The 27,619-nt window shown below is 42.2% G+C and overlaps 1 protein-coding gene and 1 pseudogene across 4 annotated transcripts in view; both read left to right on the top strand.

The window, feature by feature from the left end:
* The window catches only part of NTN1 (netrin 1), a 250,838-nt gene that overhangs the window by 138,856 nt on the left and 84,363 nt on the right, over positions 1-27,619 (top strand). For all 4 annotated transcript variants that reach the window (XM_075846787.1, XM_075846782.1, XM_075846784.1 and 1 more), the window contains one exon: positions 2,398-2,737. The gene's annotated coding sequence lies outside the window, so the exon portion shown is untranslated. The remainder of the gene's footprint in view (positions 1-2,397; positions 2,738-27,619) is intronic.
* On the top strand, positions 16,245-16,419 carry LOC142666852 (U2 spliceosomal RNA; annotated as a pseudogene).

The raw sequence follows: 27,619 nt of genomic DNA on the forward strand, positions 1-27,619 counted from the left end.
ACCTCTTAAACTATCAGTCCCCAGACCTCCTAAATACAGACCCCAGACCAGATCCACTAAACTAATACAGACCCCCTAAATACAGACCCTTTAAATACAGACCCCTAAATACAGACACCTTAAACTAATACAGACCAGACCACCTAAATACAGACCCACTAAACACAAACCCCAGACCCATGATCCCCTTATACTTACCTAGCAGCTCACCTCACGGTCTTCTCTCTTGCTGCTGTTTTAGGACCTGGGGTCATGTGACCAGCAGGTCTCTAATCCGTAACGAGAAACTGCAGACATAAAGTCATGTGACCTTTATGTCTGCAGGTCCTTTACATGACATACACAATGCCGTTTTGTCACGGTTTTTGACCCGATTCGCGGCAAAAACGCATTGTACTTGGGGCGGCTATGGCCCCCCCGGGAGCCTCGGGCCCGGGCGGCCCTTCAAAACGCCCAATGATTATCTGCCATTGCTCATACTGATAAATTGCAGCATTCCTTATATTTCGGTTACATCCAGAGCTGCATTCCAATTGCCTGTTTTTATTACACCGTTTGCAGCATGATTGGAAATGCACAAGGCGGTTTATTAAAAGATGAAACTAGTATGTCAAATACTGCACCTGTAAATAAATACATGAGGAATCTGCACTTTAAAACAAATTAACCATTAATAGGAACCCTGCCGCCTTAGGCTGGATTCACATGAGCATGTTCGGTCCGTAATGGACGGAACGTATTTCGGCCACAAGTCCCGGACCGAACACAGTGCAGGGAGCCGGGCTCCTAGCATCATAGTTATGTACGACGCTAGGAGTCCCTGCCTCTCCGTGGAACTACTGTCCGTACTGAAAACATGATTACAGTACGGGACAGTTGTCCTGCAGCGAGGCAGGGACTCCTAGCGTCGTACATAACTATGATGCTAGAAGCCCGGCTCCCTGCACTGTGTTCGGTCTGGGATTTGCGGCCGAAATACGTTCCGTCCATTACGGACCGTACATGCTCGTGTGAACCCAGCCTTAGTGTCTTAACCAAACTTTTTATTCTCCCAGTTCCATTGCTTTCCATTAGGTGGCACTGTAGCCTAGTCTAAAGATGTACGTTGTATTTACCCAGAAAGGTGGATATTTATGCAGCAAAAATGATAGACCAAGGCTCCGTTCATATTTGCGTCATGTTGCTATGGATCGGTCCTTCTGACGGGAAGATTATTCCTGCATGCCTCTGACGCAAATGTAAACCGAGACATAGTGTAATTTTCCATTGCCGTTAATGCACTGATCACCACAAGACCATGAAATATGGACCATTATATGGTTTGGCAGCAAGAACCGGACCCCTCCACCTGATTGACCAATAGACCACCAGAGCTACATAAGAGAACAGCAGCATTGTGGAAATCTCCTGCTAATCATAATACACAGGACTGTATAAAGTGTATAGATCATAGACCGTGTGATATCAGGGTGTGAGACTCCAACCTGTGTCTCTCCTACTCTTGTAAACTCCCAGCATGCATTGATTGCCGGAGACTTTGGGCATGTTAGGAGTTGTAGTTTCTTAACAGCTGAAAGGGATAAAAGTACCCCTTGACCGCCGATCAAATGTTATGGACATCAAGAATGCCTTCTTCTATATCGGTGCCCTGTGACTCCACTTATAACTTGGGGCACTTTGTTAGGGTGCCGTCACATGCGGCAGATTTTGTTGCGGAAATTCTACGCGACTGAAAATCTGTTTTAATTATCTGAATGGGGTTATTTCTGCAGCAGGTGCATGGATTTCTGCAACTAATTCTGCTGCGTGTGACTGAACCCTAAGCACCGTTCACATCTGCGTCATGACTTCTGTTTGTAACGGAGGCTACGACGCAGTGCCAAATCCGTAGTACAATGGATACCACCTTCTGACATACCCTATCGACTATAATGGGGTCTTTGAGGTTCTGGCAAAGTGTTCCGTCGTTTTGACAGAATAGTATTGTGTAAAATGGACTTGGGTACTCATTATGGATATTGCCATTTTGTAGACTAATAGTGACCCGTCTCATAAAACATTTTCCTCCACATTACATAAGCCTTTTCGAGGTGCAAAAATAGGCATAGCACCGAAACAGCGCTAACTTGCTTTTTGCTTTTACAATACGTCTGTGATATATACGGAGATCCTCGTTTCAAATGCCTTGATGATGTCATTAACGTCCGGTGAGTTGATAGGTTAAATCTAAAATTATTGTAAGCTATAGCTATAAAAGAAAAACAAAAAATATTTTTTTGGGGTGTTTTTGCAGAGGGAAAAATGTAACATTGTATTAAAAATAAACACGTCTTATTGTCATGTAAATTGCACCTACTGTAAAAAAACAACTTTTTTTGTTTTTGTCTCTGTGCACAGGAGCAGCTGATCTCTCTCTGGATGTGAAATTATCCCCTCGATTCAGCCTCTTTGGGAACCGCAGAACCATGAAATCCCCCAAACACTCCTCTCCGTCCAAGGCAGAGTGCCACTTCAGGCTGATGCCCCCCCTCATCCTCCACACCCCTTCTAAAGCTTGGATACCCCTTACAAGCCCTCAGGAATGTCACACCCAGACCCGCAGCAGGTGGAAAACACAAGGGACATCGTTCCACGCAACACGTGGCTGCCTATTTTGGAAGGAACGTCTTGAAGTAACATCACTTGGTATCTTGTGAGGAGACACTCCGTAAATCTCCATATCCCGGTGTCACAGAAGGTAAGAAAATGACCGCTTTGTCGCCAACTTGCCAATCCCGATCCGAAACTGTAATTCCCTTTTGTGTGTTCATAAGCGTTGCAGCACCAGAATTACATAGCAGAGTCTATACACGAGTGGAAAAGACAACCATGTATGACCAAATCCATTTTTAACCTAAAAATGAAAAAAATAATAATATATAAATGCAAAAATTTGCATCAAAGCATTATAATAATAATAATAATAATAATAATAATAATAAAAAAAAGTTACACTTTTTTTTTTGCTTTATTTTTTTCCCCTTTACTTCTAAATGCCTTGAATTAGTCCCTGGTAATTATTTTGGCATTTCAGAATACCAAGTGGTTGGAATAATGCTCACCATTCATCCCCCACAGGCTAATCTTCAAGAAAAAGCCACAGAGAGACACACAAAATGCTATTTGCCGACAATTGAATAGAGCTGTCACTATCATAATGAAACAGCCCGGATCGTTTCAGAACGGTCTCATACCAGGATCTCCACAAAACCTACATTTTACTTGCTGGGTGGAAAAAAGATATAAGCGTTTTACTATGATCTCCTTTTCTGTTGTGTGTAGGCAAAAATATTATTGCATCTTGTACTTAATTGTTGCTATTATACGGGGTCTAGAAGTATTGAGAACAGTTTAGGCTTTATAATTGGTTGTTTAATAGGATTTATTATGTAGGCAGATGAAATGAGCGGTGGCAAAAATCATTTCATTAATCATTTTTATTTTATTTGTTTTGGAGGGGTATAATTTGGAAATTATGTATAGGGCAAAACATCATATATGAGGGTCTTAGGTTCTGCTCTCATAGGGTCTGCATGCAGCTCTTTATTTTTGCTTTTTTTCCCATGAAAATAATGGACTTATTGGTCCAATAGACAAGGGATCTGGCACGACGTCGTGATTTCCGTCATAAACGGGAACCGCAACGCAGATGTGAACAGAGCATTAGAAACCAGTCCAGGTTTATAGTAAAAAAAATAGACACAATAATACGATTAATATTGATCGGAGAGATAATAATATATTTTTAATTAGCAAAATATTTGTCATTTTTGTATCAAAAAGCTCTTTCAGGCAGAACTGTCATAGGCTCGTTTTATTTGAATTACTTTACATGTCATAAATGCATAATTAAATGTTAGCAAAATCATATATATATATATATACACACACACACGCGCAACACACACGCGCAACACACACGCGCAACACACACGTTTGAGCTTGTCTTCTGCCTAAAGCAGGACCCCGACTCCCACCAATAAAAACTTTTGATATATATCTGACATATCAAAAGTTTTTTTTGAAAGTGCAGTTACTCTTTAAAACAAAAAATATTTTCATATTCTTTCCTGACAGCTGCTTTGCATCTTTTTTTTATAACTGTTTGACTAACGTAGAAGTGAATGGAGAGAGCCGTGCGCACTCTACTCTATTCGTTCTCCGCTTGGATCCGGAGGCCGGTGGGACGTGGGTTGACAGACATTTATGGCCTGTCCTGTGGATAGGAATACCCCTTTTAAAGACGTAGAAAACAAAAAAAAAACAGTCGTCATAAGTCCTCAAGTTATTACAACTTCAAATTGGTCATTTCTTTGTTCTATCTCTATCTGGGAGCTCCATACCTACATATCTGCCTAGTTATGCAACTATAAGGGGGGAAATGACTGAATCACCAATCAGGAGTCTGGGAAAGCTGGGAGTCCTAAAGACAGCCATATTAGTTGCCAGCCAGCTTCCTTGTCACACAGATATGACCTAAGAAATAGCTAAATAGAATTGTAATAAGACTTGACAGAAGAGGATGAGGACTTGCATTTACAGGGGACTATTTGTTGTGGGGGATAATCCAGGATTAGAACAACATGACCGATTTCTTCTAGAAACAGCGCCACCCATGTCTGTGGGTTGTATCTGGTATTGCAGCTCAGCTTCATTGAAGTGAATAGGACTGAGCTGCGATAACACATACAACCTGTGGACACGTGTCCTGCTGTTTTTGAAAGAAAGCAGCTATGTTTTTCTAACCCTGAACAACCCCTTTAAGAAAACCTTTAATATCACTGCCCAGTTTATATCTTCCAGACTAAGACACGATCTTCTATAGTCACTTAAGCACTTAAATCAACCTTAGCTCAAAATTGAAATATACCTGTCAAGGTGTGTACTGCGTACAGGTGCCTTAGGGCGATAGGTGGTCTAGCCGAACATCTAGTTGGGCAACTACTACTATCACGTAGGTCTCCTAACATTAACCTGTCACGTCTATGAATAGGGATTAAATTACACCGTTCACTCAAAAAAACCGTTGTCCAGCATTAGTATATAACACTTTAACAAGCGTCTGGGTCACAATGACTTAATTATGGACAAGTGACATTTGGAACCTCCTTCCTCGGAGAGAGTGTGCGCTTCAGATTTTAGCTGACAATATATTATTACCTGTGTAACTGGATTCCAGCACAACTGTAAGACTTGGCTCCCCGCTCATACAACATGGCCGGTCACTTCACCTTCCAAGCTGCAAAAGGACCAGGGTGAGTCGATCTTATTTTGTTTCGACTAATCATATTACTAGGAATGGTATTCGGATTTAACGCCGGTCCCCCAGAGGTGACCTTAACAAGAAGCAGAATGTGTTCTTCCAAATTAATCAGGTTGCTACGGCAATGTCTGATTCCGGACGGGACGCATGCGGCGTTCCTATAGGTTGGGCACAATCAGAATTGACCTTGAAACGCAACGTAAATTTAAGGTAATTGACCTGAATTGCAATGTGCACTGCTCACTACGCTCTCATTGGGGCCGGAATTAAATATTCACTGTGTATACAAAGGAAATTACAGAAAGCAAACGCTTGAGAGGCACAGGGGACGTAGGAGTTAATTTTAGATTCTATTATACATGCATTGGGCAAGACGGCAAAACGTACAAAATAAGGGGACTAGAAAATGTATGATGAAGTGGAGATATATATATATATAATAAAGCAGCACAGCTACAGCGGTGGGTGCCAACCTCCTGGGTTGAAGCTAAGAACCCTTGAAGATACAAAAAGATCCCATTGAGTCGGATCAAAACGTTGCCTGCCTGTGGGGTGGTTAAAACGCTTCACCTATTTGCTTGGAGTGCTGTCTCTTTATTTTAATTTTTATATAAATATATATAATTTATTTTTTATTTCGTTTTATTTGATATTAAATAACAATGCCGACACTCACTCTATTGCAGGTTTTAGTAAGACCAATCTATGTGGTGTTTTATTTTTTATATTATTATTAGGAATTATTACTGCAGCAGTTTTGTTCCTAATATTATTAATTATTATATATTTTTTTCTAAGTAATTCCAAAAAGAAAGGTAGTTTAGGCTTCGTTCACATCTGCGTCAGAGCTCCGTTACGACGTTCCATCTGAGCTTTCTGTCGGAACGGAGCCCTGACTGACACAAACTGAAACCAAAGGTTTCTGTTTCCATCAACATTGATTTCAGTGGTGACCGATCCAGTGCCAATGGCTTCAGTTTGTCTCCGTTGCGCAAGGGCTCCGTCGTTTTGATGGAATGAATACCATAGTCGACTGCGCTATTCATCCTGTCAAAACGACGGAACCCCCGCACAACTGAGACAAGCGGAAACCATTGGCACTGGATCCGTTTATATATATAAATAAAATCACCCGCACTAGTGTTTTACTGCACTTGTGTTGGCAGATTAACAAATGCAGCAAATACCAGGATACGTTTTTCCTTTGGTTCCATGATAAATCCATTTTTTACACAACGGTCCATGGAGGACAATGCAGAGTGGTTTGTACTGTCGTCTTTCATCGACCTTAACCGGCAAAAAGTATAGAAAGTGTATGCAAGATTTTTGTATTTATTTTTAATTTAAAAAATATCCTTTGCAGCAATTGTACATTTGGGTTCATTGTAAAGAAAAAAAAACAATCCCAATTTAAGTGTGAATTTAGCCTTATAATCCTCCAGTCATTCCTCTTACAACATTGTAATGAAACCTTTCTTGCTATTTCTAATTAATTATAAACTTAATTAAAATCCAAATATCTTTGCGCCGGCTAAAAGTCGTACGGGGCCAAGAAGTATTTTTTATATGTGTTTTTAATTGGCCAAAGTCAGCGGAGGCCATCTGTTGTATTGGTTTAACTTTTTCTTCTGTTCTACATACACACGCATACAGACACTAGCATGTTCCTTTTAATTTTTGGGGTTGTATAGGAGATAGACTTACTCCCACTCCCCCATTGCTCCTCCGCCAAAGAGGTCACCCTGGTTGATCTTGGGCCGTGAAGGAAGGGACATGATGTGAAAATTACTCCCCGTCTACAGAAACGGGAATACAACAGGCAAACCATCCCCAAATCAACCGAAAGTGACATTCACGCATTCTACGCACCAGCCATTCAGACAACATTGTTAGCCCAAGACAAAGTTGTCTGCTTGCTTTTGTCAAATCAATATTAAAATCATTAAGGCCTTTTCAGTATGGAAATCGGTGCAGAACAAAGGTCAAATCGCTTGGTTTTCCATCTAATTCCAACTGAATATTAAAGGACTGAAGAGGGAAACAGAGACATGTTGGAGAATTGCCCCGCACTGGCTAAAAAATACATTAAAGGAACGTAAAAAGGGAAAGGTTTACTTGTATTTAGTCATAAAACACTAAGACTACCACACGGAATGTAGAACATTACCGAAATGTATAGAAAACTTTAATAAAAATCATCGTTTTTTTTCCCCATAAATAATTGGCGCTAAATTCCCTGTTCGGGTATAACGTTACGCTCAGGACTCTCACTATAAGGATACGTACAGACATGGCCAGGAAAGAAACCGTGTTGATTTTGCTGCAAATCAGTGATAAAATCTGCAGGTATTACTTGCAAAGGATAAAAAAATAATAGGCAAGCATAAACAAATATACAAAAATTCTCCATTGACCTCTTTGGAGCGCGTAATATACTTGTGTGCATGAGCCCGAAGTTCTGGAAAATACGGGCACTGTGGTTGGTGCTAATACAAGGGCACTGTGACCAGCACAATTGTATAGACGCTGATATTGTTGGTCTCAAAATTGTATTATGTGGGCACTGTAATATCTGCAAAGAATACAGTTATACATTGCCATACAGTCCAACGTACAGCAGTATTATATGGGCACTTTATTACTTATTTTTAGTTGGGGTATGCAGCAGCCTAGCTTCTTCATCAAATAACTGTACAGTGGCTAGTATAAAGGCGACACATCCCAAGATGTACATCACCAGAGCAAGCTTTGTACAGGCACTGATCCAGCAGGGAATGATGGGATATTTCAGCTCTGAAGCCTGCAGAATAGTAAGTACAATACATATAATACAGACCAGCAGAATAGTGAGTGCAGCTCTGAAGTATAATACAGGATGTAACTCAGGATCAGTACAGGATAAGTAATGTAACGTATGTACACAGTGACTCCACCAGCAGAATAGTGAGTGCAGCTCTGGAGTATAATACAGGATGTAACTCAGGATCAGTACAGGATAAGTAATGTATGTACACAGTGACTACACCAGCAGAATAGTGAGTGCAGCTCTGGAGTATAATACAGGATATAACTCAGGATCAGTACAGGATAAGTAATGTAATGTATGTACACAGTGACTCCACCAGCAGAATAGTGAGTGCAGCTCTGGAGTATAATACAAGATGTAACACAGGATCAGTACAGGATAAGTAATGTAATGTATGTACACAGTGACTCCACCAGCAGAATAGTGAGTGCAGCTCTGGAGTATAATACAGGATGTAACTCCGGATCAGTACAGGATAAGTAATGTATGTACACAGTGACTCCACCAGCAGAATAGTGAGTACAGCTCTGGGGTATAATACAGGATGTAACTCAGGATCAGTACAGGATAAGTAATGTAATGTATGTACACAGTGACTCCACCAGCAGAATAGTGAGTGCAGCTCTGGAGTATAATACAGGATGTAACTCCGGATCAGTACAGGATAAGTAATGTAATGTATGTACACAGTGACTCCACCAGCAGAATAGTGAGTACAGCTCTGGGGTATAATACAGGATGTAACTCAGGATCAGTACAGGATAAGTAATGTAATGTATGTACACAGTGACTCCAGCAGCAGAATAGTGAGTGCAGCTCTGGAGTATAATACAGGATGTAACTCAGGATCAGTACAGGATAAGTAATGTAATGTATGTACACAGTGACTCCACCAGCAGAATAGTGAGTGCAGCTCTGGGGTATAATACAGGATGTAACTCAGGATCAGTACAGGATAAGTAATGTAATATATGTACACAGTGACTCCACCAGCAGAATAGTGAGTACAGCTCTGGGGTATAATACAGGATGTAACTCAGGATCAGTACAGGATAAGTAATGTAATATATGTACACAGTGACTCCACCAGCAGAATAGTGAGTGCAGCTCTGGAGTATAATACAGGATGTAACTCCGGATCAGTACAGGATAAGTAATGTAATGTGTATATACAGTGAATCAACTTTTGTATGTAGGTTTATTCTGCACATTTTACATTTTGCAGGATCAATCCGGCAGTCATTACGTATATAGGGATCCCTAGAGGCAACCCATTTATACAAATTCTGCCCTTATAAGCCTGCAATCTCAAGATCCTGTATCTCTTAGTGTTAATTGGCAGATGACCCATATATATATATTAGTATTACCTCTGCTTCATATATGATTGTGAATGAGGGGTTGACTTGATGGATATTGTGCCGCTATCTCCTTGTGCCTCTATTTCATTTCATGTGTAATAATCGCAAGTGACCAGCAGATGTCGCTGCTGTCAGTTCTATTTCTCTATCCTCACCGCGGTGTCTGATATCAGTAGAGAGTGTGAGGTGATCGCTGTACAACATAACACATGCCAAGATACTAATCTGTGTTTATATGTAAATCCTTTATCAGTTATCCCCGGTGATAATACACTTGTCAGCAGCAGCTTGTGTGTGGTGACAAAAGAGCGCAAATCATTGTATGAAGACCGTAACGGCCAGTTAGAGTTATAATATCGAAGATTTTACACCAAAACGTTTGTAGACTCTTGAAATGGCGTCTGAAGCAGTAAGATTAGCGGATGAATGTTTGTTTGGCCAAATAAAGTGATTTACTGCAATATTTCCAGGATTCTCCTTAGGGTCCTATTACACGGCTTGGCGTATGAGATGTAAACGAGCGCAGATCAAAGAGACAGCTCGTTGATCGTCGCTCGTTTGCTCCTTTCACACGGAGCAATAATTGCATATATATATATAGGAAAGAGCAATCATTACTCCGATGGCCCTCTAATACAGTTTCATCATGTCGGCAGCACATCTCCGATTACAAATGGCGATGTGCCGCCGACAACGATGATTTGTAATTCTGCATAAAAGAGATCAGCTGATGAACGCTCATTGGCTCATATAATAGGGCTACTGACTTTAGCTGTAACTTTATTACCACTTTTAATAAAGGGAGCAAATTAGTCAGCTCCATACTCCTGAAACATTGGCATATCCTTAGGAATGACCAATTTATGAAAACTATCCCTCCTATTAGGCCCAAGATTACGTATAGAAGGGCTAAAACTTTAAGAAATTTGGTTGCACCTAGCAAACTTCAGAAAATTATTCAGGACCCTCAGAAAATATCAATGATTACGAATGGTTCTTACCGTTGTGGCAAATCTAGATGCTTATGTTGCTTGAATATTGCAAATAAAATAACGTATTTCACCTCTGTAACAACTAATGAAAGCTTTCAGATAAAAAGTTTTCTGAGCTGCGGTAGCGATTATGTCATCTATCTACTGCAATGTACGTGTGATCGGCAATATGTGGGCCGTACTGCCCAAACCCTCAGAAGTAGAATTAACAAACATAGATTCAATGTTAAGAGTGGTTTCACGAAACATAGTGTATCTCGCCATTGTGCCATAGAACACAAGTGTCATTTTGATACTATTACTGTTACCCCCATTGAGAATATGCCTGTAGACATATCTAATAGGTTCATTAGATTGAAACAAAGGGAAAACTTCTGGATCTACAAATTGGGGACGTTATATCCAAATGGTCTCAATGATATCACAGAGTCTGCATTGGACTAATAGCATTATTTATTTATCCATTTATTCATTAATCTGTTTCTATGTATTACGAGTATTGTACATATTATTATCATTAACATTATTATCCTCTCTTCTTCCAAATGTCCAAATCCTAAATTTGAAATGACAATAATAAATTTTTTGAATCCATTGATCTAGCAGTCGCTTCATCAGCAGGTATTTTATTTTATTATAGTTTACATTGTGTATTCTGTCACCATGCAGACATTAATCTTCTCATGACACCCCTACTTGTACAATTATCCGATTAATTATGGCATGTCTTCACTTACCTACATGTCTCTTCTTGTCACCCCTGTATCAATCGTTCAGCGCTGCGAGATGGTGCGTTCCATTCTTGGGTTGAACCTTCCCGGCCACCGTATCTACTAACCAGCGGTCGCTATGACTACGGTCGCTTTGTTTCTGACTTTTCTGACATACCATTTATATGTTCAAAACTACATATTTACGTTCTTTCAAAGATAAATAATTAAAAAAAACGTAATGTTGCTATGGCTAACTTCTCCTTTCCCTCCTTCTTTGCTCTTTCCCGTCTCTTTGAGTATATTACTCGCGTTTTGCATCATGCGTTCCACTGGTATTTTTACCTCGTCTGCTATCGTAGTGTCTATGATCTCCTTGACAACGCCCGATGTTTCCTATCTTTATGCACTTGGTCATCGTTCATATGTGTATTCATCAGATTCAACCTATATTTCATTTAGCCTTGATATCACGTTGTTATGCAATTCTATTGTGAATGTTTCTGAATCCTCTTTTCATACAATTATTTTTACTTGATGAACGATGTGAAATTCCGGTCTCTCGCTATGGTTTTAAGTGTCCCAATTTTATTATTTATACAACTGTCCATCTTTTAGATCATTTTAGCCACTTACTTGATACTATTAATTCCAGTTATTAAGTTGTATTAAACTATTTATTAATGTGTTTTTTGTTGAACTCTGACCTGCTGTTTTGGCGGTTTTTTGACCAGGAGGCTGGTCTGAATTGGCCCAATCAAGATGTCATCAACTCTGTATATATATGTGCCTATTTACTGTCTTTGTGACATGCCTGATGAAGACGCCGGTCTGGCGTTGAAACGCGTAGCATCTCTTGTACTACTGTTCAATAAATTATCATTTAATTTACAAAGCAGCGCCTTTATATCCAGTTTTTCATAATTTTTATTATTATTTAGTAAGACTGTAATAGATAATGTCGTTTAGCTAGGGTCACTAATTATCATAGATGTGCCATGATAAAACCGACCTGCAGTGTAAAGCATGGGGGAAAGCTAGAGCAGCAGACAGGAGGTGGAATTCGAGCTGGAATAATGGAGCTAAACTGCAGTCAAATCTGCTTCGTTACGCAGATGTGTGGAAAAGTTTACGATCAACACCTGTGGCAGTTGTCATGGCGGCCATATTGGTTATCATCCATGTTTCCAAAAAAATATGAAAAAAGTCGATTCCTGGACTTAAAATTATTGTAAAATATTTAAGGTAGAAAGTCCCTCCCATATTTATATGTATTCTACATTTAATCTTTCACATAGTCCTTTAAAAAAAAAAAAAAAAGGGACGTGAATTAACGAGGCCAATTAATTAGGAACATTTAATGACATATCTGGAGGCATTTCATGAACTCTATTGCGTCTTCTGTTCCTTCTCGGGGATCTGAGCCAAAGCCGGTTTCTTTTGTGGCCTCCTTATTACAAGAAGGACTAATTAGGAAAAGAAAGTGTAAAATACAGATTAGAAGCCCCCCAATGAGGCATTTGTTTCAGTAACAGGCCTGGATATAAATGGGAGGAGGGCCTGGCCGAGCCTCCTCCGCCTCCCAGCGGTATAGTAATGTGCAGAACAGGAGGCTGCCCACTCTTCATGTTGCTGATGCACCTCCCCTTTCCTGAAGTACCGCCTATGGAGTGATTGATTCTGATACCTGTTTGAGTGATGAGTATATTGCTAAAATTTGCAATAATGTACTATATAAATACAGCTGTCTTGAAAGAGACAGCTGCATAAGTAACTTTCCTTATGCTGCAACATACGTCTTCTTCATGCTGCAACATACTTCTTCATGCTGCAACATACTTCTTCATGCTGCAACATACTTCTTCATGCTGCAACATACTTCTTCATGCTGCAACATACGTCTTCTTCATGCTGCAACATACGTCTTCTTCATGCTGCAACATACTTCTTCATGCTGCAACATACTTCTTCACGCTGCAACATACTTCTTCACGCTGCAACATACTACTTCTTCATGCTGCAACATACGTCTTCTTCATGCTGCAACATACGTCTTCTTCATGCTGCAACATACTTCTTCTTCTTCATGCTGCAACATACTTCTTCTTCTTCATGCTGCAACATACTTCTTCTTCTTCATGCTGCAACATACTTCTTCATGCTGCAACATACTTCTTCTGCATGCTGCAACATACTTCTTCTTCATGCTGCAACATACTTCTTCTTCTTCTTCTTCATGCTGCAACATACTTCTTCTTCATGCTGCAACATACTTCTTCATGCTGCAACATACTACTTCTTCATGCTGCAACATACTACTTCTTCATGCTGCAACATACTTCTTCTTCATGCTGCAACATACTTCTTCTTCTTCATGCTGCAACATACTTCTTCTTCATGCTGCAACATACTTCTAATTATTCTTCATGCTGCAACATACTTCTTCTTCTTCATGCTGCAACATACTTCTTCTTCATGCTGCAACATACTTCTTCTTATTCTTCATGCTGCAACATACTTCTTCATGCTGCAACATACTTCTTCATGCTGCAACATACTTCTTCTTCATGCTGCAACATACTTCTTCTTCATGCTGCAACATACTACTTCTTCATGCTGCAACATACTACTTCTTCATGCTGCAACATACTACTTCTTCATGCTGCAACATACTTCTTCTTCATGCTGCAACATACTTCTTCTTCATGCTGCAACATACTTCTTCTTCATGCTGCAACATACTACTTCTTCATGCTGCAACATACTTCTTCTTCATGCTGCAACATACTTCTTCTTCTTCATGCTGCAACATACTTCTTCTTCATGCTGCAACATACTTCTAATTATTCTTCATGCTGCAACATACTTCTTCTTCTTCATGCTGCAACATACTTCTTCTTCATGCTGCAACATACTTCTTCTTATTCTTCATGCTGCAACATACTTCTTCATGCTGCAACATACTTCTTCTTCTTCATGCTGCAACATACTTCTTCTTCATGCTGCAACATACTTCTTCTTCATGCTGCAACATACTACTTCTTCATGCTGCAACATACTACTTCTTCATGCTGCAACATACTACTTCTTCATGCTGCAACATACTTCTTCTTCATGCTGCAACATACTTCTTCTTCATGCTGCAACATACTACTTCTTCATGCTGCAACATACTCACTGTGCTGCCTCCACAACACTATAAGGACCACAGAGCATGGTATCCTTTCAGGCAATGCCACACATCATTGCACTACTTCGACACCACTACAAAGACCACATAGCAAGGTATCCTTTTGTATACTGCCACAAATCAGGAGTTGAACCCAGGTCAAAGACATTCAGTACTTAGACACTTCTTAAAGAGACTGTCACCACATTATAAGTGCCCTATCTCCTACATAAGGAGATCGGCGCTATAATGTAGGTGACAGCAGAGCTTTTTATTTAGAAAAACAATCTATATTAAACCAATTTATGAGCGATTTTTAGCTTTATGCTAATGAGTTTCTTAATGCCCAAGTGGGCGTGTTTTACTTTAGACCAAGTGGGCGTTGTACAGAGGAGTGTATGACGCTGACCAATCGGTGACCAATCAGCGTCATGCACTTCTCTCCATTCATTTACACTGCACTAGCGATATAGTTATATCGTTATGTGCCGCTACATACACACACTATAACATTACTGCAGTGTCCTGATAATGAATATACATTACCTCCAGCCTGGACGTGATGTTTATTCAGAATCCTGACACTAATGTATATTTTCTGTGAGATTCCAGCAAGGCAAGCGTAATCTCGCGAGATTACGATGTAACCTGTCATTTCAAACGAGATTACGCTTGCCTTGCTGGAATCTCACAGAAAAGATTCAGAAGTGTCAGGATTCTGAATAAACATCACGTCCTGGCTGGAGGTAATGTATATTCATTATCAGGACACTGCAGTAATGTTATAGTGAGTTTATGTCGCTGCACATAACGATATAACTATATCGCTAGTGCAGTGTAAATGAATGGAGAGAAGTGCATAACGCTGATTGGTCACTGATTGGTCCGCGTCATACACTCCTCTGTACAACGCCCACTTGGTTTTACGTAAAAACACGCCCACTTGGGCATTAAGCAACTCATTAGCATAAAGCTAAAAATCGCTCATAAAGTGGTTTCAAATAGAACGTTTTTCGAAATAAAAAGCATTACTGTCACCTACATTATAGCGCCGATCTCCTTATGTAGGAGATAGGGCACTTATAATGTGGTGACAGAGCCTCTTTAAGCACCATACCACCAGCTCAGGTTGACCTCTGGCTGTTCTTATGGTCCTTATAAGACGAACTGCAAATGTTCGAACCCAGGAACATGGGCTAACTCCATAGCTTCTTCAAAAATTTATGGCAAATGTGCACAAGGACCTTGCCTCGGCAATCGTTCACCAGTGCCTCCCTACCCGTGAATTCCAGCATAGGTGAGGACTGGTGGTGAGAGCCAAGTGCCCAAGAGACAGGTGTGGTGACGACGAGACGGTAATGCACCTGTTTTGGAACTGCCCATATGCACAGGAGGTTTGGAGGAAGGTAGGGCCATTGTTGAAATGGGCCTGCGGTCTTAAAGATCTTAAATTTGATTACGTGTTTTATGGTCCTTTTAACTGCCCAAGTTTTAAACAGCAATTGGTCTGTTGGATCATTTTAAACTGTTTTAAGAATGTCGTCTGGAAGGATCGGAACATTCTGCTTTTTAAGCATGATTTTATTGACGTAAAAAATTGTGTAAAATATGCCCTAAGTGAAATGTATATGTATTATCTTAGGGACAAAAAGCAGCTAGGGGTAAAAGAAGCAACATCCATGTCGTGTCTGCAAATGTGGAATACCATAACATTGTAAATAAAAATGGTTTTATTCTTTTATTCCTGCTATTGTTTTGTACTTTTATTATAACATCTGTATTACTGGTCTTATTATCAGCATTGCTTTATTTATTTAAATGTATAAATAATCCATGTATTGTCATATTGATTTTATCCTATGGTTTCAATTTGAAAAAGTCTGTCATGTAAGATATTTTTGCCAATAACATTTTGTTTAAACCTTACCTGTTCTGATCAGTTTAATATGTGATACGTCCCCTATCTGGGGACCATATATTAAATAGATTTTTAGAACAGGGAGATGGAAATAGAGCTTGATCTGTCCACTCCACACATTGACCTGGTATTGCAGTACCTCCAGGACCAGTGCACCCCTTCTTAATCCAGTGACTAAAAGCAGATTTGAAAATCACTTTTTCTTTTTGCAATCGTTTCTTGCCGATTTGCAGTGTGTGCGTGCGTGCGTGTTTCCAGCATTTCACTTTTCAACTGCTCTTTCACCTTCCCGTTCCTCCCCCCAGGTAAGGTAACAAGCTGCACCAAAGCCAGCCCACAGCCACTGATTTAGGCACCTGATTGATGCTGCACCACAGTCAAGGAGTGGAATAGTGGATTGGCGTAGTGTAGTGGATATTATAGCAGCAGCAAGCAGCCATTGCACCCGTCAGAATGGACCTGTGCGCACTGTATGGATAGGATGTAATGACCGACTGCATTTCCAAGGCCTAAGCATTGAAGTTGCAACAAACCCTTGCCTACAAAGAGACCACCTATTTGTATTTTTTACTATGCTACCTGGAAGACTATCAAACTGTGCATGGATGGAGGGTGGAGGAGGAAGGAGAAGAAGGTGTCAGCAAAGTTTGGGAATGCCTATTTGCAGTCCCGTCTCCCTCTTGTGGCCTTCAGGAGGCAGCTAGCTGTACGGACAAGACAAGCACATGTTGCTCAGTCAACATCAAAAGTTACACTAAGCAGCAAACTATGTTGAAGGTTGTGACGGAACGTTGCGCGTGTCATAGTGGGGGGGGGGGGTCCTCAGCAGTGAGATGAAGCTTTACGGCATCATAAAGGGACCTCGGACAGAGAAGCCTGGGCCCAGCCAGTGTTGGTCAGCAGTCACTGTATTGCAGCTGATCCAACCCGAGAAGGGGTGGCTGTGGGCATGCACTTGCTGCCTAGCGTTTGTCTGCACAGCAGGAGTGCGTTTGGGCGTTTGCCAGGAAGGCGTTTTTATGTAGATTCGTATGCTTTCTGCAGAGCATTGTGGTGCAAGCAAAGGAAACAAAGCATGTCTAGCTGCCTCTCTGGCCTTTTTTCCCACTCGCCTGACTGCCTGTGTGTGTGTGTGAGAGCTGGCAGGGTCCCCATGGAGGTGCCCAGAAGTAGGCTAAATCTCCGCAAGGGGTCAATAGCTGCATTGCCCAGGCTTTGCCAACGCGCCCCAATTTTGGTTTATCGCTTCTCGGCCTTTTGGTTGAGACCAAGTGTATTCGTACAGGAGGTTTCAGTCAGAAGGTGCCTCTGGGGTACCCGGCAACTTGGCCTGTGGGGATCGTCACAGGTTTATCGCCTTGACTTCAACCCCCGCAGCTATTGGGTAGTCGCACTAGTCCTCAGGCAACAGGAAGGGATCGCTAGGCTGACAGCTTGCACTGGACGACCTAGAAGGGCGGAAAACGGACAAGCAGGAATGCAGTTCACCTACGGGTTTGTAACTGGGGAGAACCAGTTACGCCAAACCAACCAGATTGAGGTTGGAGAGGAACACCACCAGCGGAAGAACCTGAAATTCATAGTAGGGGAAATCCTGCTTGGCTCCTCCGGCCTCAGATGGGAAAATAACCTGTCTCTAAATGACCAGGAAGGCCGCGGTCGGTATACCATCTCCCGTGAAACTTGTGTGTATGAAGATAAAGTAATCCCCGGCCCCCAAACTGACCTCGTTCATCAACTTTTGGGCCCCTTCTAATGTTACAGCCTCTTTCTATTTGCTACACAAAGTTTCCGACAAAGTACACAGATAGGGAATTTGGTTCATTTTTCTTTTTCCCAAAACTACCTTACAGTTGGATCATTTTATGTGCAGGCTTCCTGAAATGGAGTGACCCGTGACAGGTCTGTGTGGCATGGACAAGGCAGTCTCTTATAAAGCAGGAAGCCATTTCTGTACATGTACTCAAATGGTGGTCACTTCGACCGGAAGTCAAATTTAGCATTGGTTGAGGGCTTGTAATTCTGCACCAATTTTGCAGCTACACAAATGTCTGTGCCCCTTGTTTTACTTCTGGAGCCCTATACAGAATACACAAAATGTACGGGGGAGATAGCAGAGCTATAGCAATTCATTGCACCCAATTCCAGACCTAAAAGCAGCCCCCTTAGATAGGAGGGATGGTGCACGCTGGGGGAGGTTAGAGTGTGTTTGGGGTGCTGTCTGTCAGTGGTCTGCGGCACTTTTTTATCTACCCCATGGAGGTCTCTGCCCGTGACTTGTATCTCAATACAGAAACTATTTCACAGTATATTTAGCAATTATGTGTAACATTGTTACATCACTGTAAAAAAAATGGCTTCATTTGGACGCATAATGACCCCCTCTCCCCCCAAGACACACACACACAACACGACCACAGGCAAGAGGGTTTCCAGATCATTAAAGGGTTTTATAGGCTGTTTCGCAGCAGCGGTTTTAACAAATTCATCCCGCAGTGAACGGTCTGTGTGAATAGGGCATCCTGCTAAGTGGAGAGGGGGAATTAGTGCTGCGGGGAGAGGAGGGGGACGGACCCTGCGCTTGCCAAAGACACCCCACTGGTTTACCAGAGCTGGGAGCAGATTAATCAGACACTAATTCGATTTGCAACAGCTAAAGGATTTTTATTTTTTTTCACAGCTCAGGTTTTAGGAATTCGGCAGGGGCAGCCGCACAGAAAGGAGAGGGGGAAAATGAACATAGACCCCCATTTCCAAATGATTCTGCTTGATCCAGTGCTTGTTTGTTCTCCTCCTTTAGTGCTGATTGTAGTCTGCTGACGGACAGATTGTATGTAAAAATAGGACTGACCTGTTAATGAGGGGATATCAGCCCCTTGCAGTTAAGTGAAAGGGAGAAGGGGTGAGAAAATGGGTTCAAAAAGGTGTTACCCGTGTGTGTGCACTGCTTACAATGCTCTTATTGGGGCCGGAATTAAATATTCATTGTGTATACAAAGGAAATTACAGAGAGCAAATGCTTGAGTGGCACAGAGGACATAGGAGTTAATTTTAGATTCTATTATACATGCATTGGGCAAGACGGCAAAATGTACAAAATAAGGGGACTAGAAAATGTATGATTAAATGGAGATATATATATATGATTTTTTATATTTGATATTACATAAACATGTCTACACTCGCTCCATTGCAGGTTTTAGTAAGACCAAACTATTTGGTGTTTTATTTTTTATATTATTATGAGAAATTATTTCTGCAGCAGTTTTGTTCCTAATATTATTATTTTTATTTTTATTTTTTCTAAGTAATTCTAAAAAGAACGGTAGTTTAGAGTATTTACACATGCAGGTTTTGTAAAAAAAAATGTTTGTTTTATTTTTCTAAAGACACTGCAGAACCTGCAGGTGTAGATACACTCTTAGGCCCCATGCACACAACCGTGAAAAATCTCCGCAATACGGTCCGCAATTACAGACTCTCCCAGTTCTATTGGCCTTGAACACCTTTTCGTAGCACTACGGATAGGTGTCCATGCCAGGAATTACGGAGCATGTCCTAATTTTCATTTTTTACAGGCCGTTGGAATTAGTATGTGTGGGAGCACGGCACGAAAATGTGGGCTGCGGCCGTGTCTGCAATCGCGGGCCGTGATTACGGGCATGGCCGTGTGCGTGAGGCCTTACATTGAATAATTAAATAAAAAAATAGCATCATATATGTGATTTCCAACCCACCGGTGTTTTTTATACTGACAAAGTAGTAAAATAACACCATTTTTCATCTGGGCTCTACAATAAAAGCATGCACTTGACGTCTGACATATTATGTTACACTCCGTTTACGTCAAATAATTTTTTCACAAATTTTAAGTAAATATATATATATATATATACACACACACACTACCGTTCAAAAGTTTAGGGTCACTTAGAAATTTCCTTATTTTTGAAAGAAAAGCACAGTTTTTTTTCAATGAAGATAACATTAAATTAATCAGAAATACACTCTATACATTGTTAATGTGCTAAATGACTATTCTAGCTGCAAACGTCTGGTTTTTTAATGCAATATCTACATAGGTGTATAGAGGCCCAATTCCAGCAACCATCACTCCAGTGTTCTAATGGTACATTGTGTTTGCTGACTGTGTTAGAAGGCTAATGGATGATTAGAAAACACTTGAAAACCCTTGTGCAATTATGTTAGCACCGCTGTAAACAGTTTTGCTGTTTAGAGGAGCTATAAAACTGACCTTCCTATGAGCTAGTTGAGAATCTGGAGCATTACATTTGTGGGTTCGATTAAACTCTCAAAATGGCTAGAAAAAGAGAACTTTCATGTGAAACTCGACAGTCTACTCTTGTTCTTAGAAATGAAGGCTATTCCATGCGAGAAATTGCCAAGAAACTGAAGATTTCCTACAACGGTGTGTACTACTCCCTTCAGAGGACAGCACAAACAGGCTCTAACCAGAGTAGAAAGAGAAGTGGGAGGCCCCGCTGCACAACTGAGCAACAAGACAAGTACATTAGAGTCTCTAGTTTGAGAAATAGACGCCTCACAGGTCCTCAACTGGCAGCTTCATTAAATAGTACCCGCAAAACGCCAGTGTCAACGTCTACAGTGAAGAGGCGACTCCGGGATGCTGACCTTCAGGGCAGAGTGGCAAAGAAAAGCCATATCTGAGACTGGCTAATAAAAGGAAAAGATTAATATGGGCAAATGCACACAGACATTGGACAGAGGAAGATTGGAAAAAAGTGTTATGGACAGACGAATCGAAGTTTGAGGTGTTTGGAAGACACAGAAGAACATTTGTGAGACGCAGAACAACTGAAAAGATGCTGGAAGAGTGCCTGGCGCCATCTGTCAAGCATGGTGGAGGTAATGTGATGGTCTGGGGTTCCTTTGGTGCTGGTAAAGTGGGAGATTTGTACAAGGTAAAAGAGATTTTGAATAAGGAAGGCTATCACTCCATTTTACAACGCCATGCCATACCCTGTGGACAGCGCTTGATTGGAGCCAATTTCATCCTACAACAGGACAATGACCCAAAGCACACCTCCAAATGATGCAAGAACTATTTAGGGAAGAAGCCGGCAGCTGGTATTCTATCTGTAATGGAGTGGCCAGCGCAGTCACCAGATCTCAACCCCATAGAGCTGTTGTGGGAGCAGCTTGACCGTATGGTACGCAAGAAGTGCCCATCAAGCCAATCCAACTTGTGGGAGGGGCTTCTGGAAGCATGGGGTGAAATTTCTCCTGATTACCTCAGCAAATTAACAGCTAGAATGCCAAAGGTCTGCAATGCTGGAATTGCTGCAAATGGAGCATTCTTTGACGAAAGCAAAGCTTGAAGGAGAAAATTATTATTTCAAATAAAAATCATTATTTCTAACCTTGTCAATGTCTTGACTATATTTTCTAGTCATTTTGCAACTCATTTGATAAATATAAGTGTTAGTTTTCATGGAAAACACAAAATTGTCTGGGTGACCCCAAACTTTTGAACGGTAGTGTATGTATATAAAAATTAAATCACATATACAAGATTGTTTTCTGTTATTTTGTTTCGGGCACTCTTTGGGCCTTCTCATGTTGAGAGCCCTTAGGTGATGTCTTTTGGATGTATTTGCTTTCTGTAATGTGTTTGAAAAATCTTAATAAAAATCCTAATGATTTAAAAAAAAAAAAAAAATGTAAAAAAATTTTTTTTTATCACCCGCGTTTTACTGCACTTGTGTTGGCAGATTAACAAATGCAGCAAATACCAGGATACGTTTTTCCTTTGGTTCCATGATAAATCCATTTTTAATACAACGGTCCATGGAGGACAATGCAGAATGGTTTGTACTGTCGTCTTTCATCGACCTTAACCGGCAAAAAGTATAGAAAGTGTATGCAAGATTTTTGTATTTATTTTTAATTTAAAAAATATCCTTTGCAGCAATTGTACATTTGGGTTCATTGTAAAAAAAATAAAATAAGTTTGAATTTAGCCTTATAATCCTCCAGTCATTGCTCTTACAACATTACAATTAATTAAATATAGCAAGAAAGGTTTCATTACAAACTTAATTAAAATCCAAATATCTTTGCGCCGGCTAAAAGTCGTACGGGACCAAGAAGTATTTTTAATGTGTGTTTTTAATTGGCCAAAGTCAGCGGAGGCCATCTGTTGTATTTGTTTAACTTTTTCTTCTGTTCTATATACACACACGCATACAGACACTAGCATGTTCCTTTTAATTTTTGGGGTTGTATAGGAGATAGACTTACTCCCACTCCCCCATTGCTCCTCCGCCAAAGAGGTCACCCTGGTTGATCTTGGGCCGTGAAGGAAGGGACATGATGTGAAAATTACTCCCCGTCTACAGAAACGGGAATACAACAGGCAAACCATCCCCAAATCAACCGAAAGTGACATTCACGCATTCTACGCACCAGCCATTCAGACAACATTGTTACCCCAAGACAAAGTTGTCTGCTTGCTTTTGTCAAATCAATATTAAAATCATTAAGGCCTTTTCAGTATGGAAATCGGTGCAGAACAAAGGTCAAATCGCTTGGTTTTCCATCTAATTCCAACTGAATATTAAAGGACTGAAGAGGGAAACAGAGACATGTTGGAGAATTGCCCCGCACTGGCTAAAAAATAGATTAAAGGAACGTAAAAAGGGAAAGGTTAACTTGTATTTAGTCATAAAACACTAAGACGACCACACGGAATGTAGAACATAAACGAAATGTATAGAAAACTTTAATAAAAACTAATCTTATTTTTTTTCCTTAAATAATTGGCGCTAAATTCCATGTTCGGTTAATAACTTACGGTCAGGACTGTCACTATAAGGATACGTACAGACATGGCCAGGAAAGAAACAGTGTTGATTTTGGTGCAAATCAGTGGAAAATACGGGCACTGTAGTTGGTGCTATTACAAGGTGATATTGTACTATTGTATAGACGCTGATATTGTTGGTCCCAAAATTGTATTATGTGGGCACTGTAATATCTGCAAAGAATACAGTTATACATTGCCATACAGTCCACTGTACAGCAGTATTATATGGGCACTTTATTACGTAGGATTCGTAACTCCAGATTAGCTTTACATAAGGGTTAACTTGCCATGTGTGGCCTTATTGATAGAATGGACTGAAGGCAGCAGGGACCATCCAAAACCTAAAAATTACCACATAATTAAACATCAGGTAACATTTTACTACCACATTAAAACAGTACAATGATCATAATGACCACATGATCTACTAATTGTCACGGCGTGGGGTGTGGACCCACTGGGCCGTACCGCGTAGTGGGATGGCAGCCGGCCAAACAGGTACAATGCAATATCTATAGTTCAGAAAGGGTACCTGAGGCAATGTAGACAGTAGCGGTGGATTCAGGCTAAGATGAGGCTCCAACTGTAGACGAACAACCGACAGGGTGAGACACAATAATAGATGCAGCGGAGGGCACAACACGACTTCCAATTTTGAATGCACAATGGCACGGTATACAGGGTGCAGGCAGCAGGAACTAGGAGACCATTTGCAATGACAAACTTCAGGCAAGGATCAAGAGGGCGGAGCCCCTTTTATAGTCCAGCAGTATACTGGGCTAATTGCAGATATTCTGCAACTGTGTACGCAATGGCCATTCAAGGCCGTGCACGCACGGGTGTGCGACCTGCGGGAGACAGTGTCCAGACCAGGAAGTGAGTTCCGGCGTCTCTCAGGAGGGAGATGCCGCCGGGAACTCACTCGTCCATGGCCGCGGCCGTCAGAGTGTAAGTTTGAACAGCTGGCCGCGGCCATAGACGTTACAGTATCCCCCCTCTTACGCCCCCTCTTCTTGGGGTCAGAGCGGGAGAGAAACTTCACGAGGGCAGGAGCATCGATGTTCTCTGGCTCCCAAGACATCTCCTCTGGACCAAATCCCCTCCAATCCACCAAATAAAACATCCTTCCTCCTACTTTCTTGGTGGCCAGGATCTCCCTCACCTCGAAAGTCCCTGAAGAACCGCCAGGAGCCACTGCGGAACTAGGAGTCCTGGAGTAGCGGTTCAGGACCACAAGCTTCAGCAGGGAGACAAGGAAGGAGTTTGGAATCTTGAGGGTGGGAGGCAGCCGAAGCTTGTAAGAGACAGGATTTATTTGCAGAAGAATCTCGAAGGGTCCGAGGAAACTGGGGGGCAAACTTGCAAGATGGCACCCTCAGCCGGATATTCTTGGAAGACAGCCATACCTTAGTACCCGGAAGAAACTGGGGAGGTTCTCGTCTTCTAGTGTCTGCCTTTTTCTTCATGCGGTCGACCACCAGCAGAATAGAAGAAACGGGTCCGCTGCCATATCTGCAGAAAGTCCCTGAAGGTAGAGTCAGCTGCAGGCACCTGGGACATAGTGGAAACAGGAAGAGGTATTCGTGGATGTTGGCCTTAGACAATGAAGAACGGGCTGGAGGTGGTGGACTCACTAGTATGGTTGTTATAAGAGAACTCAGCCCAAGGAAGCAGCTGCACCCAGTCATCATGCTGCCTGGAGATAACGTGCCACAGATAGTACTCCATAATCTGATTGACCCTCTCGACTTGACCATTGGACTGGGGATGGTAGGCCGAGGAGAAGTACAACTTTACACCGAGGAAACCGCAGAACTTTGAGGTGAACTGGACCCCTCGATCTGAGACAATATGTAGAGGCAAGCCGTGCAGACGGAAGATGTGTTGGACGAAGAGGTCGGCCAGTCAGGGAGCAGAAGGCAGACCAGTCAGTGGAACAAAGTGAGCCATCTTGGAAAATCGATCCACCACCACCCAGACCACACTGCATCCAGCAGAGAGAGGCAGATCTGTGACAAAGTCAATTGCAATATGTCGCCAGGGGGCATCAGGCACAGGCAGTGGTTGGAGCAGGCCAGCTGGTCTGGAGTGGGCAACTTTATTTGCTGCACACACCGTACAGGAGGAGACCAAGTCCATGACGTCTTTGGGCAGCGTGGGCCACCAGAACTGACGGGCAATTAGGTCTCGGGTCTTACGGGCACCCACGTGACCTGCCTGCTTGGAACTGTGTCCCCAGTGAAGGATTTTTCCTCTGTCTGCCAGACGTACAAAGGTCCTTCCCGGAGGAATGTCTACAACTTGCAGAGGGTTATCAGAGACGATGCAGTAATATTCTGTGGACACTCTGTCTCAAACAACCTAGATAAGTCATCGGCCCTCACATTCTTGACAGTAGTGGAGCTCGAACTGGAACCGGGCGAAGAACAGCAACCACCTGGCCTGATGAGGGTTCAGCCGTTGGGCTGTCTGGAGATAGGTGAGGTTCTTGGGGTCCATGAAGACCAGGATTGAATGAGCTGCGCCTTCTAGTAGATGTCTCCACTCCTGCAGAGCCAGCTTGATGGCCAGTAACTCCCGATCCCCAATTGAGTAGTTGGGCTCTGTGGGAGAAAAAAGCTTAGAGCCGTAACGACATACCACAGTCTTGCCTTTGGAACCTCTCTGGAACAGAAGTACGCCAGAACCAAAAGAGGAGGTGTCCACCTCCAACGAAAACTGTAGGGACACATCGGGATGATGAAGGAAAGAGGCTGACGGGAAGGCCTTCTTTAAGCTCTTGAATGCGGCTTCTGCTTCTGGAGTCCACAGCTTGGCATTCATGCTCTTTTTGGTGAGGGTCGAGATGGGGGCTGTCAGTGAGAAGTTGGGAATGAACAGCCGGTAGAAGTTGGCGAATCCCAGAAAGCGCTGTATGGCCCTTAAGGCCATTCCAAGACAGCTTTTATCTTCTCGGGATCCATTTTGAGGCCCTGATTGGAGATGATGTAGCCCAGGAAGGGTGGAGACTTTCTCTCGAACACGCACTTCTCCAGCTTGGCATAAAGATGATTCTCCCTTAATCAAAGCAAAACTTGGCGGACATGACTGATGGGTTTCTGGATCTGGGGAAAAATCCAAATGTCATCAACATACACCACAACACAGACATATAGGAGATCACGGAAAATGCCATTGACGAATTCTTGAAAGACCGCGGGGGCGTTACAGAGGCTGTTGGGCATAAACAGGTATTCATAATTCCCATCACGTGTATTAAATGCAGTCTTCCACTCGTCACCCTGACGAATCCGGATTAGATTGTAGGCCCCCCGCAGGTCTAGCTTGAAAAAAAAAATTGCCCCTCGTATGCGATCAAACAGTTCAGAGATTAAAGGCAATGGGTATCTGTTCTTTTCCGTGATCTGGTTGAGACACCGGTAGTCAATGCAGGGTCTGAGGGATCAGTCTTTCTTTTTCACAAAGAAAAACCCGGCCCGAGTGGAGCTTATGTATGAAGCTCCACTCGAGATTCTCCTTAATATAGGCAGACATTGACTGGGTTTGAGGCAAGGGGAGAGGGTATACTCTACTGCGAGGAGGGGACGAATCAGGAACCAAGTCAATAGGACAATCATACGCTCTATGTGGTGGCAACGTCTCTGCCTCCTTCTTGTCTAAGACATCCGAGAACTGAGAGTACCAAGAGGGCAACCCTGCCAATGACTGATGCGGAGGAGGCTGAGGCGGATGGATATGGCAAAGACAGCGGTTGAGGCACTTGGGACCCCATTGGAGAACCTCTCCAGAGTTCCAATCCAGGACTGGGGTGTGTAGACGGAGCCAAGGCAAACCCAGCAGCACTGGGTTGACGGCTTTGGGTAGAACAAACAGGGAGATGAGCTCCGAATGAAAAACTCCCACTTGAAGCCACAGCGGTTTGGTTACAAACATTGGGTCTATCTACTGAGGCAGCGATCAACGGCTTCTCCAGAAGGGTAGTAGGTAAGTGAAGCAGATCCACAAGGTCCTTGCGTATAAAATTGGCTGCAGAGCCAGAGTCCAGATACGCAGAGACCCGATGCGTTTTTTCACCGGATATTATGGTCCCGAGAATGAACAATTTAGATGAATGACCTTCTTTATCCAAGGTTGTCTCCTACCAACACTAGGCTTTGGGGCTTTTGGGGACACAGACGCACAAGATGGCCACCGAGACCGCAATATAGACAGAGTCCCGAGGTGCGTCTGCGTTGTCTCTCTTGTGTAGATAGCTTAAACTGGTCCATCCACACAGACTCCTTAGGATGGTCGGCATCTGAGGACAGCAGGGGTTGCTGCAAAGTCGGGACTGGACTAGGGAGACCTCTCTCCCGACGAGCTTCTTGGAGCCGTTCTCGGATCCTTATATCAATCCGGGTGGCCAGAGGGATGAGAATGCAATGTCTATAGTTCAGAAAGGGTACGTGAGGCAAATGTGGACAGTAGCGGTGGATTCAGGCTAAGATGAGGTTCCAACAGTAGACGAACACCCG

This window comes from Rhinoderma darwinii, chromosome 13 (assembly GCF_050947455.1).
Source record: "Rhinoderma darwinii isolate aRhiDar2 chromosome 13, aRhiDar2.hap1, whole genome shotgun sequence".
In the NCBI taxonomy this organism is placed as follows: Eukaryota; Metazoa; Chordata; class Amphibia; order Anura; family Rhinodermatidae; genus Rhinoderma; species Rhinoderma darwinii.